The sequence below is a fragment of the Passer domesticus genome, chromosome 4, assembly GCF_036417665.1.
Source record: "Passer domesticus isolate bPasDom1 chromosome 4, bPasDom1.hap1, whole genome shotgun sequence".
Lineage (NCBI taxonomy): Eukaryota > Metazoa > Chordata > Aves > Passeriformes > Passeridae > Passer > Passer domesticus.
The window spans coordinates 29,025,208-29,037,062 of NC_087477.1; the positions used below are offsets into that span (position 1 = coordinate 29,025,208).

General features: G+C 40.7%; 1 long non-coding RNA gene across 1 annotated transcript in view; it reads right to left on the reverse strand.

The window, feature by feature from the left end:
• Positions 1-1,248: 1,248 nt before the first annotated feature.
• The window catches only part of LOC135298825 (uncharacterized), a 98,703-nt gene continuing 88,096 nt past the window's right edge, over positions 1,249-11,855 (reverse strand). Inside the window, exon 6 of the long non-coding RNA XR_010360849.1 lies at positions 1,249-1,948. This is a non-coding gene — a long non-coding RNA (uncharacterized LOC135298825). The remainder of the gene's footprint in view (positions 1,949-11,855) is intronic.

The following is an 11,855-nucleotide window of genomic DNA, read 5'->3' on the forward strand; positions in this document are numbered from 1 at the left end:
TCCCTATGCTTTTCATATTGCCCTCTGCCCTTAAAAATGTACTCGCAGACTACTGTCTCTGCTGAGATGAAAAATAACTTGTATCAGATGACTTTATTTACTTGTGGCACCATGAAGCTGTTCTTGAGTTATTCTCATTTTTAATGGCAATGAGTAGACACTGTTGACTTCAGGCATTGAACTAAATAATTTAACCATGATAGCAGCACTAAACTTAATATAATTATGTCATGTTAAAAATGCAAGGTTGTAGTCTGTTGTCATTGTATTGTAATTAAGGCTGTAAGGACTCCTCTGCCCTGCACAGAGTAAAAGCAAAATAAAAATTAAAAAATAGAACTACAAAATCTTCATAGCAACTAGGGCACATCACTAACAGCTCTGACTTTATATCTTTCCAAAATGAGAGTTTAAAATGAGAACCTGCAGCAGATCTAGAGACATTGCTACAGCAACAAGGCAGTAATGGAGAAGTGCATGGCTTCAGTGGCAACACAGTCTGTCTTGTACACTGTGTGTCAGGGGAGAAAAGGCTTTGTATCTTCCTCTGCCACCCCAAGGATAAATTCATTTTACCTGATTCATAAAAAGTGATCCAATCTTACCAGTCTTCCCTGCTTGGGAATCCAGCAAGAAACAAAACAGATGACTCAGGGGAGAGAATGGAGTTATTCATTATAAACACCTTCCTCTTTCTCCCCAGTATTTGCAGTCCAAATGTTTAAGAAAACAAGCATCTTAGTGCTGCTTGTGGGGTAACATTAGTGACACTACTTGGGGAGGGGCACAAGAGCTGCCTTCCTCTCTAACCAAAAGTTTGCCATTCCTCAGTACAGCATGACAGCATCTTACCACTTACACACTGTGAGGAAGAGTGTAATGGTTGACTACAAGTAGTATATGTATATGACTATACATTTTGCAAATGCAGTGGTTGACTATAAGTAATGTAATGAGTAAAGAAAGATATAGAAGCAAAATCCTGGTACATCTTCCTGCATATTTGCTCAAAATGTCACTACAGTGTTCCTATTAGGTTTAGCATCTGTGGCAAAGGGAACAAAAATGTTCTCTCCACTTCAAACACAAGATTGAAAGACATGGACAAGGTGTACAGGACTATAAAATCTTTTGGTGAAGCTGGGCTGCACTGACGGGTGTCGTGGGCCCAAAACAGGGGGAAATATTTATGGCAGGCTATGCCAATTCACACAGACCATACTCAGGTCCCAGAGCCCATTGCTGACTCTTTCCTTCTCTCTTCTATGAATAAACAGACTTGCTCTTCCTTACAGCATGTGGCCAAAACACTGGCACATGCTGGCATGATTTCCACTGGACAATGTTCACATCTCGAAGTACTCTAAAGGGTAATTCTTTTGGACAACTTCTGGACTCTATATGGTCAGGAGAAGGCATTCACAATGAAGCTGTGTGTGGCTTTTAGAACTTTATGAAAAGACTTTCAGCACCTGGTAGGTTCAGGCTGTTGGTGAGTGAAATTCTACTTCTGACATGTCACAAAACAATTGAAAGATTTATAGAGACATGGCTAAAGGGTTGTACTTGTGAAGAAAGGAGAATAATTTTTTTATTGCTTCAAGGAAACATTTTCACTGGAATGAATTACTGTCATGAGAATCAGAGTGATTTAGCTAAGAATTTGAGTACTCCACTAATGATCTTTTCTTACAGTATTAAGAATAAATGTTCCATGGCCTCTGGCTCCAGATGAGATGACTGTGACACAGGAGCTGCACAGGGCAATGCAGAGAAGGAACGTGAGCAGGTGCCACTATGAAGCTCTGTCCCTGGGTGGACACCAGCTTTTGTACCCCACTCTCTACACCCTCCTGTAGCTGAGACATGTTCTTCCTGCAGAACAGTAAATCTCAAAGTAAGCCATCAGTATGCACAAGAGAATTGTCTCCTGTGTGCTCTTGGACACCTATTATGGGAAGAAAAAAAAAAAGATTAAAAGGAAAAAAACAACAAACCAACATTCCCAACAATTTACTGCTCCACAGAGCTGGTTGGAAGATTTCCCCTTTGCACACAACCATTTCCTCATCCAGTGTGGTCTTGCCACACCTGAAGAGTCCACTAGAAATTATTGGATACAAATGATCTGAGGAGTTCTCTAGAGCACATCTGCTTCAGATGCATCCCAGAAAACAGGATGTTTGGCACATAACTGTCTAGTGTCCTGTATGGAAGTCCTGCCTTTTGTCCCTCATGTCTCTCATGGACCAGGCTGCTAACTCATTCATGGTGGCTGTTTGAAGAGCTCATGTTCCACAGTGTTTGAAAACAGCACAGGTCAAGGTTGGTAACATGATTTGATGGAGCTTGATAGGTTTGTTCTGCAAATCTTGTGCAGTGTGTCTTGTTGGGGCTTTTTAAGATGATGTCAAGCAGACAGCACATTAGGTTTTGAATGCCACGCTCACCAAAATGTATCCAGCTTCAAAACTGTATCTAACTCTTAGAAGTACTATCAACATGCAGACAGCATGTTTCCTGGTATGAAATGATATATTTCCTTGCCTCTTAAATGAAGCATAATCCAGAAGGTATAATTGCAATAGATGTGAAGTAAACTTGGAGCTGTGGGTCATAAATCAATAAATAACTCAGCCTGCAGCCTCATGGTTTATTGATTCACAAGCTGTTTATCCCCCACCACCCACAATATATTCTACATAAGATGCAATTATTGCTGAATTACCCTTTTTTTTGTATGTACATAGACTTTGACATCTCATCAGAACAAATACATATTGCAAAGATAAAAGGATCCTAGCAAGATGGCTTTGTTGTCTTTGTTAGTTTTAAAGGTGTATTAAATTCATTTGAGCCTTATACAATTCTCACCCTGCATATTCATTTGGTGATCACAATCACACCATTATTGTCATTACTTTGGTCATTAAGGACTCATCAATCTGGGTGAAATAGATTGTGCTTGGCTTTTTCTACCTGGGGAAGTGATGCAGCTCTGAGCAAACTGCAGGCTGAAGCAAAATTGTTGATGTTCCTGAAGTCAGTCTAAGTACAGTTTTCAGAAAGGGCTATCACTAAGGGAAATTCAGATTGTGCTACATGTGGGTGCAGAATCTTTTGAGTCATTTGGGAAAGAACAGTAGACTTGGTTCCATGTTTGCTTTGAATGTCTGGTCTCAAATATCAAGAAAATCTGCAGGACTGAGGAGCTGAGTATACCTAGGAAGGAATACAGTTCCCTAAAAGTGTCAGCCCAGCAGATTGCAAGAGCCACTGCAGCAGTCAGAGCAGCAGAGGCAAAAAGCAGCAGCAAGAGGACACATGAGGAAACTCATGGACAAGTAGAGACTTAAGAAAACAGGGAAATGACTCCCTGAAAAACAGAGACACATGGATGGGTAGAAACAGCAAGAGGCAGAGCCTTCACTGGCAGTGCAGGATATTTAAGCAGGTAAAACCCATCAGCCCAGGAGACTGCCACAGCAAACATTTCTGTTTTGCAGTGGGCAGGTGCCCAGCAGTGGAAAGTAGTTGGCAGCATTGTGACCACCCAGGAAAATGCAGTGTCCTTTGCTTTTCCTGAGCTTTTTAGCACCCAGTAGAAACAAAGCAGCTACACAGACAGAGCTGCTGCTCAAACGTGTGACCACCCGGGCTTCTTATTGTGGGATGTATGAAGGGATATTCTGAGGTGGAAGGTGATTCCAAGCAAGCCTGTGGGAAAGTGTGACCAGATGATGACCTGCTCTGCTTGGTGGCTGAGCCACAGGAGGAGGTGGCAAACCAAGCAGAATTCCAGAATCTGCCAGAGAGAGATTGGTCAGCGGAGCTGTACTCTGCCATCTCTGATGCATGGAAGCCAACTCAGCGTGGCCACTGTGGAAAAAGTGTCAGGATCTGCTTTGTGCCGGGAGAAAGGCAGCTCTACAAGAGAGGTGGAAGAAGGCTATAGCACAGGGCAGAAAGGGAAATCTCTCCTCACCCTCTAGGATACTGTTACAGAGTAGGTTTGGCACTCTGGGTACTTTAGACAAAGCACATGAGGTAGAGGAGGAACATATGCAAGAAATGTTGCCGAGGTCAGGGAGACCAACCCCTTGCAACAAAGCCTGCAACAAACCAGCTCCCCGAAGAAACAACAACGAGTTTTGGTCATTGGTGGTTTTCTCATGAGGAGCAGAAGCACAGTTTTGCAGACAGGGGCCTATTTTCAGGGACATTTGCTGCCTTCCTTGGGCACAGACTAGGTGTTTTATCACAAGACTGAAGAGCCTATCACAACCTTCAGACTATTACTCATGTCTACTCTTTCACATGAGCACTAACAATGGTGCTGAGGGAGGCACCCACCTGGTGGATGAAGGGAAGGTGGTGGATAAAGATTTTCTGTATTTTAGTGACTAGTTGATTTTGCAATTAGTTACAGTAGACTGATTTATGAAGAGTGTTAGGCAGAAAAAATCCTACTTTAGCTCCAAAATTTGCAGTGTCATTCCCTTTTCTTTTAATTAAATGGTAACGATATGTTTTATAACCAATATGGCACTATTTCATTGACAAATAGTACAATTTTTATTTTTTACCTCTAGGAAGAGATAAAGACCTCATTACTTATCAGGAGAAGGCCTTATAGTGCTAGCAATTACAGAAGTCTACATGGCAATGGGTCAGGAATGCTTAAATCATTATGTGTGTCTGATAGTAACATTCCTGAATTGTTACAGATGCTGAAAATTTTCAACTCCCAGAGTTAACTCAGCTCTCAGCATCAGACAATCTATGCTTTCCTAGTTCAAGGCAACAGGATAATGTTGAGGGAAGGCATAAAATTTGTCACATGTCCTGTTTTGTCTAATCTTAAAATGGGGGCATGGAAAATTGTATGCAGAACAGTGCATAAAAAAATTTCACATATCACTGATAAACTAAAGGAATAGAGATTTCTTGTCTGACTGGTATATAAACTTTCAGGTACTCATCCTATGTACTATGTACTCAGCCTACTGAATGAGAGTCTGATTCTTTCGTATATACATCCAAATGTGTAAAGATCACCAGGGAGAGTGTCTGTCATAGCAAAATACTTACTATTTCTCATAATGAGTTTTGAGATCATCAAGGAAAAATATAAGTTATGTATTTACATGAGATGTTTTGATTTATTCATTTAAAATAAGTTTATCTTATCTGAAAATTGAAAAAAATGGCTCCACTGCACCATCCCTTCTCCAGATATCCAATATATGAATTTCTGCATTCTTACAGTCTTATCTGTAGAAAAATTCTTTGGTGTCACAGAAAAGATGCTGAAACCTAAAATAAATGTAAGCCCAACGACTGACATCAGATCAAGCACTGAGAACACCCCCACTCCTGGCCATATTTCATTTTGTGTTTGAATTGCATCCAGTAATGATAACGAGGACTAACAGATTGACAGATGAGATTGTGTGATAGATAACTTGCAGTTTGTCATCTTGACAATGCACAGCAGTGAAACCAGCTGCTATTGCACTATAATGCATTGCTTGCTCTATCTTATATATTATAAGCCATGCACAAACCATGCACATTTTTTACAGATATAAACATTTCTACTTATGAAGCTTGTAGGACAGCCCAGAGCAGTGGGCCAAGCCCAAGAAGCACCAGGTGCTTTAGCTGTTGATGGATTTCTGAAATCCATCATGGAATGAAAGAGCAGTTGGCAGAAGAGTAATTCTCTGTGTTTGGTTGGGTAGCAGGAACAACCTGAGACTGAGGACAGAACCACTTGAGATAATGTGTAAACAGTTTGTAACAGTGACAGGGTAATCAATAGCCTTGGGGTGGATTCACACAGCTGGTTACCCTGCATCTGCTCAGAGCATGGAGTAAATGATGCAGGCTTCTCCCAACATTCTTATCCATTCACACATCTCCATTATGGCTGGACAGCATGTGCAAAAGTTATTTTATGGGAAGCTGAAAATAAAAAGAGGGGAAATAACTACAAACACCAGCTACAAAAGAAATCAAATTAGGTAGGTGTCACCTTGTGAAGTAAAGCTGTCACTCACACAGGTTGAATTCAGGAAAGCTGCCACTCATCGTGCTGTATCACAGGGATAAAAGACAGTCCAGACACCAAGTCATGCATATGCTAAGCATGGCAGAGTGAGTGGAAGAAAGGAGTGGAAAGTGTGAGACCCCACTACTGCATGACCCAGTAGAGCCATTGTTTCACATTACAAACTGCTATCAAAGCATAAAACCTACAACTGAATCATGCTAAATATGTATTGAGGTCAGTGTACTTTATTAAAAAATTGATTATGCTTGCTATTTTCTCAATTAGTTGCTATGCACTTTAAACCTTGCTTTTGTGTTTATTTTTTTCTTAGAGCGTAGTATTCCATGCAACCAAATTAAAACCTCTTGGGCAGACCTGTGATATTGGCTTATTTTATAAACCCCTTTGGAGCTCAAGTATTGATTGTTGTGCCTCGTTCAAAATATTGACTTTGTATATTCAATGTCATCTGTACCATAAAACGATCAAATATTTTAATAGGCACGTTACTGCTAAAACTGTGATGTGTTCCTCCAAGCTTAAAAGTGAATATTTGTCAGTGCTCAGAGCCTATTTCTACATAGAAACAGCCACAGCATTGGGGAAAGGCTTAGTGAGATTGATCTGTAACCAGCAGAAGTTTTACATCTTCACACTGTGGGAGTGGAAGCAAAGGGCATGTATGGAAATAAATATGAAATGGATGTGCAATTTTAATTCCACAGTTTCATTTGAAACTGAGATAGATTTTCACCCAAGTTGCAGTCATTAGAAATTTTATATCCAGTAAGATATATTTTTTTTAAATATATTCACACTGTCTAGAAAAATTGCTTCCAAATCCTCCCACTGGAAAAGATCACCACTACAAGCCTAAGGTCATTCCGTCGCAGTGAGATTTATGACACATTTTTCTCCCCAAGAACAATTCCACTGCACTGGAACAGATTATGAAGAGGAAGGATGATGATTTAAACCACTGAAACCTTCAGTTCAGGGCTGGGTTCCCTTTTGTGAAGGTGTTCCAGTAAGTCAGGGGACTGCATTCAACAGCAGTTTGATCGGGTCCTCAGGATCTAGCACAGTCCTCCTATGTCATCTCTTCTGCCAAGGGAAAATACCGCTCTCCATTTACACTTCATTCACTGGAAGTACAGAGCTCCCAATGCTTTTAAACCAAGCTCACACACACTGTTTGAAGCTTATTAGAGCCACACTGCAGCTGTGCTATGTTGATCCATGCAAAGGCACAATAACAGCAGACCAAAACAAATCAGTGCCCAGGCTTTTAATTTTCTCTCTATGATGAAATGAGATGGTTTCCCATGGAGAAACACTTACTAATCAAAGGTTTTCTTGTCTTGTAAGGTCAACAAGGCCTGCAGAGGTGACACCATTATTCTTTTCCTGGAGGAAAAACCCTCTTCTAAGGCTCCAGTTGGGACAGGTTCTCTGATAGAGCAGTATTCAAACTCTATTCAAATGTTAGTGCTAGCACAAAAGCTGGAACAGTGCCAGACTGATCAGCTAAGCTATAGAACAAGGCCTTCATGTTACAGAAATACTAGACTGTGACTCAAACTGTGTGACAGAGGAGTATCTCGTCTTCAGAAATCTGCCCACTGAGAAACTAGACATAGACACTAAGGGAATGTGACAAAAGTCCTTGCTTGAGGTGAAATGTTGGTGCACTGAATTCCAGCTATGTTGAATGCCACAACCATCCCTGTGTCAGCTGGTACTTTGTGGGGGTCTTTCCCATCTGAATTTACGGTCATTATTTATATGATCATGGAGAGGAGAGAAGTATGAACAAGATCCAGAGAGATTATACTCACAAAACTACCATGGTAGTGCAGGTTATCAAAAATTCAAGAGAAGTGGCAGATATGTTAGCCATGGAGATTGGCTTGGCTTTTTTTACTAACTGTGTCATTTTGAGTCATTGAAAGGATTTAAACAATAATTGCAAGTATGAATCACAATGCAAACTCAATTTCCTATGAAGAGAAGCAGTTTTATGCAGTGGAATATTGTATGGGTAAGATAATCACCTAAGAACCAGTAAAACAATAATCTGCAAACTGTACAGCTAGGGAGGCATAAAGATTGAATACCATTTTATGTGCTTTAGCAAATGATGACTCAATGTCTGGCATATATCATGTGATTAAAACAAACACAGAGAATGCTACGGAGAATTTGTGGGTGCTGCTTGAAAAGTGCTGGTTTGTGTTACAGGGAAAGTCAATATAAGTTATTTCACTGACATAGCCCTGGGAAATTTGCAGAATTCACACAGTTCTGCAACTCCAAGTCATGGCAAGTAAGCCTTCCAAAACATGTCTTCCACCTGTCACCATCACTTACTCTTTCCTTAATTGTTTATATGCAGGAAATGAAGTAAGAGGTCAAGAGAATACCCAAACCTGTGCTCTAAAACTATTGTTGTTATTAATAACAAACACACTGCATATAAATATTACATGGTGCTTTTATAAGACTATGCTGACATTATTTGAGCAAAGGAAAAAAAAAGGAGATCTTTAGCCTAGAGAAAAGAGGGCTGTGGGGGATAGCATCTTATAGCAACCTTCCAGCCTTCAAGGGGGCCTTACAGGAAACATGAGGAGGGAGGTTCTATTAGGGAATATAGTGATGAGGAGTAACAGATTTAAACTGAAAAAAGGGGTAAATTTACATTGGGAAGAAATTTTTTACTATGAACATGGTGAGACAGTGGGACAGGCTGCCCACAGAAATTGTGGATGCTCCATGCCTGGAAGTGCTCAAGGCCAAATTGGATAGGGCTTTGAGCAACCTGGTTTAGTGGAAGATGTCCCTGCCCATGCCAGGGGATTTGGAACTAGTTGATCTTTAAAGTCCCTTCCACTCAAAATGGTTGGAAGTGATTTCCAACCAAACATGGCGCAGTGGCTCTATGGCATGAGTTAATCTGTGAAGTACAGATTGCCAAAGAATGTCGCAGAAGCTAAAAATGTATGTGGATTCAGGAAGCAATCAGATATACCCAGGGAAGCAAAGCCCATAAAAGACATTAAATGCAAAGACATAATTTCCTACAGGATGCACCTCAGACACTGACAAGGATGCAGAAGAGAGTTTCGGGGACATGTGACATTTCACACCTTTGTCCTCTCCTTTCCCTGGTATCTGTCACTGGTCACAGTTAGCAACTTCCAATATGATAATCTATTCTTTTGCCTCTAAGTCCCGTTACTTCAGTCAAAACATATGAAGAAATTATTTATTCCCTGTTTCTCCCCTGAATTGCCATTAGTCTTGTGCTGGTGCTGGTCATGTCTTTGCCTGGTGCTGACTTGAGGCTGGAGTCAGCTGCAGCAGAGGTGGCTGGGGGCTGCAGAACATCACAGAGCACTTCTGCACTGTGCTGTGCTAAGGCAGCACAGTGGGAATCTTTTCTTGCTGGAGAGTCTGCCCTGAAGACCATTCTGTTTCATGGAGAGCATCATGTAATTTTTTTCTCCAGCCTGTAACCTGTATTTATGGTAGTGACTTAGATATCCCTGGAATTATTTGGAACTGCAGTTTTAGTTGTTGCTAGGAGAGAAATCATCTTGTAGTCCTTTTGAGAAGGAAGGACACCAAGCCATGCAGGTCTGGGGCAGCTGGGACTTGGAAGCAGGGTCAAGCCTCCTGTTAGAGAGGGGGACTCTCTGCAGATGCACCACACCTGCTGCACAGAATGGATTTTGGGAAGGGGATCATGGATCTCTGACACCCAGGGTTTGCAGGGCGAGGGTGAGGTTTGTTCACAGATTATTTGTACAAGACTAACTTTTAGTTATGGCAAGTCAAGGATCTAATGAAAAGTGTCCTCCAAAATCACCAGTACATCATATGGGCATGGCTTTCTGCAAATTGTCTCCAGTCAGATGCTGGTACAGTCAAAACAGAAGGGCTATGTGGTAATAGGGACAACACAAATATAACCCTCCAAAGCACACAGCCAAAGCACTGGGATAAGAGAGACAAAGGCCTTACAGCAACCTGGTTAATCTGTATCTTTCTTTCCAAGACAGTATATCAAACTTAAGAATAAAATGATCCAACTACCACTGATTGTTTCTACCACAGGCCTTTAGAATGAATAAGTTAAATACTCTGTTATCCCACACATTCGCAAGGATTGCCCTCAATTATATTTGTCCAAATAAAATATAAATGGTACTGATTGTACAATCAGGTGTCATGTTGAGGACATATACAGGAATGATTTGGCAGTTCTTGTTTAAAAGAAGGTCTAAAAGCAGAAATTAAAGGAAGGGACTCTCTAGAGAGACACAGCCTGTCCTCCAGGCAGCAGCACCAAGGTCATATCCAGGCTTGACAAATAAAGAAGTGGCCATTCCTGCAAAGTTGTTCCTCTTTTTCTGAAATTACTGCCTGAAGTTACTTCATCATTATGCAAAGAATAGGAGTGTGCTGTTGCTGCTGTCAATTCTCCCCACTTCTTGCAGCATGCATTAATACCAAAATCTTTCCTACAAACAAGTGCAGAGATACAAAATAATAGGAAATGTTCCCCAGAAACTTTATTCTAAATCAAACACGTGGGTCCCTACCAGCAGCAAATATGACAGTCCTCAATTCCTCAATAAAATGCCACAAGAAATCTGTTACAGACCAGGGATCTGAATCTACAGTCTTCTTTATGTGTAAAATGTGTCTTTTTTGCATATCTTCCTTTATCCCATAGAAGCAAGGATAAAAAGGATGGAAAATATGTCATTAAAATTTACACAGATCTTGAATTATTATTTAAAAAAATCCAAACAGAAGTACAACTGTCATCTGTTAGTGTTGAACATCTCAGTGTTGAGCAGATGGCTACAGCACAAGAAACTCATCACACTATTTATTAGTAAATTGAAAAGCATTTGGGTAGCAATCACCATAATCATCATTTTCATAAGCTCTAGAAATTATAATAAGCTTTTAGAGAGCAGTTGACTTTACAACATAATTGAGAATGGGTATCTTTAGCTTATCCACCCAAAAGCTAGAATGTCACAGCATCTTTAACAGGGAGTTTGACTACAGATAAACAGATAATTCAAAACAGACACTTGTTTAGAGAAAATTCCCCTTGCATTCCTTCCAAAAGTTAGTAATACTTCTGGAAGAATTTCACTCAACATTATGAGGAAAAATCACTTCTCTTTCTTTCCTTTCTTTTTATTTATTTGTTCTTATGTAAATTTTGTGTCCAGAATGCCTGCTTTCTCACCCCAAAGAACAGAATTTTTACCTGCTCTCATTTTTGTTTAAATTTAAATTGCATGCTGCGGAATTTTCCCTGGAAAACATCAGCTTGGCCTGCAACCAGCCTGAAACCAGCAGGTGGAGCCAAATCTGCTCCCTGTGCACTAAAATTAGCACTTGTTCTGAGTGATGAAGGTGTCTCCATCATGTAGGTATTTTTCAGCTGGACAAAAACCACCTGGCTTTTCCTGCAGAGCCTTCAATCATATCTCCCCATTATCACTGCCACTGTATTTAACTGCAGCAGGAGTGTATTTCTGCAGCAAACAGGCTGAGCATTTCACAGCAACAAATATGTCAAATGCCTCTGCAAGGACTCAGCTAAGAACTCAGTGCCAGGACTGTATACCAGGCTGCTGATATGCATAGGGCCCCAAATCACACAGGCAGCCTGGCAGGATTTAAAAGCCTTGGAGAGATGAGGTTTTATGCACCCTGCTGCTCTGCACCAGCACCCAGCTCTGTACCAATGCACACACAGAGGCAAGATCCA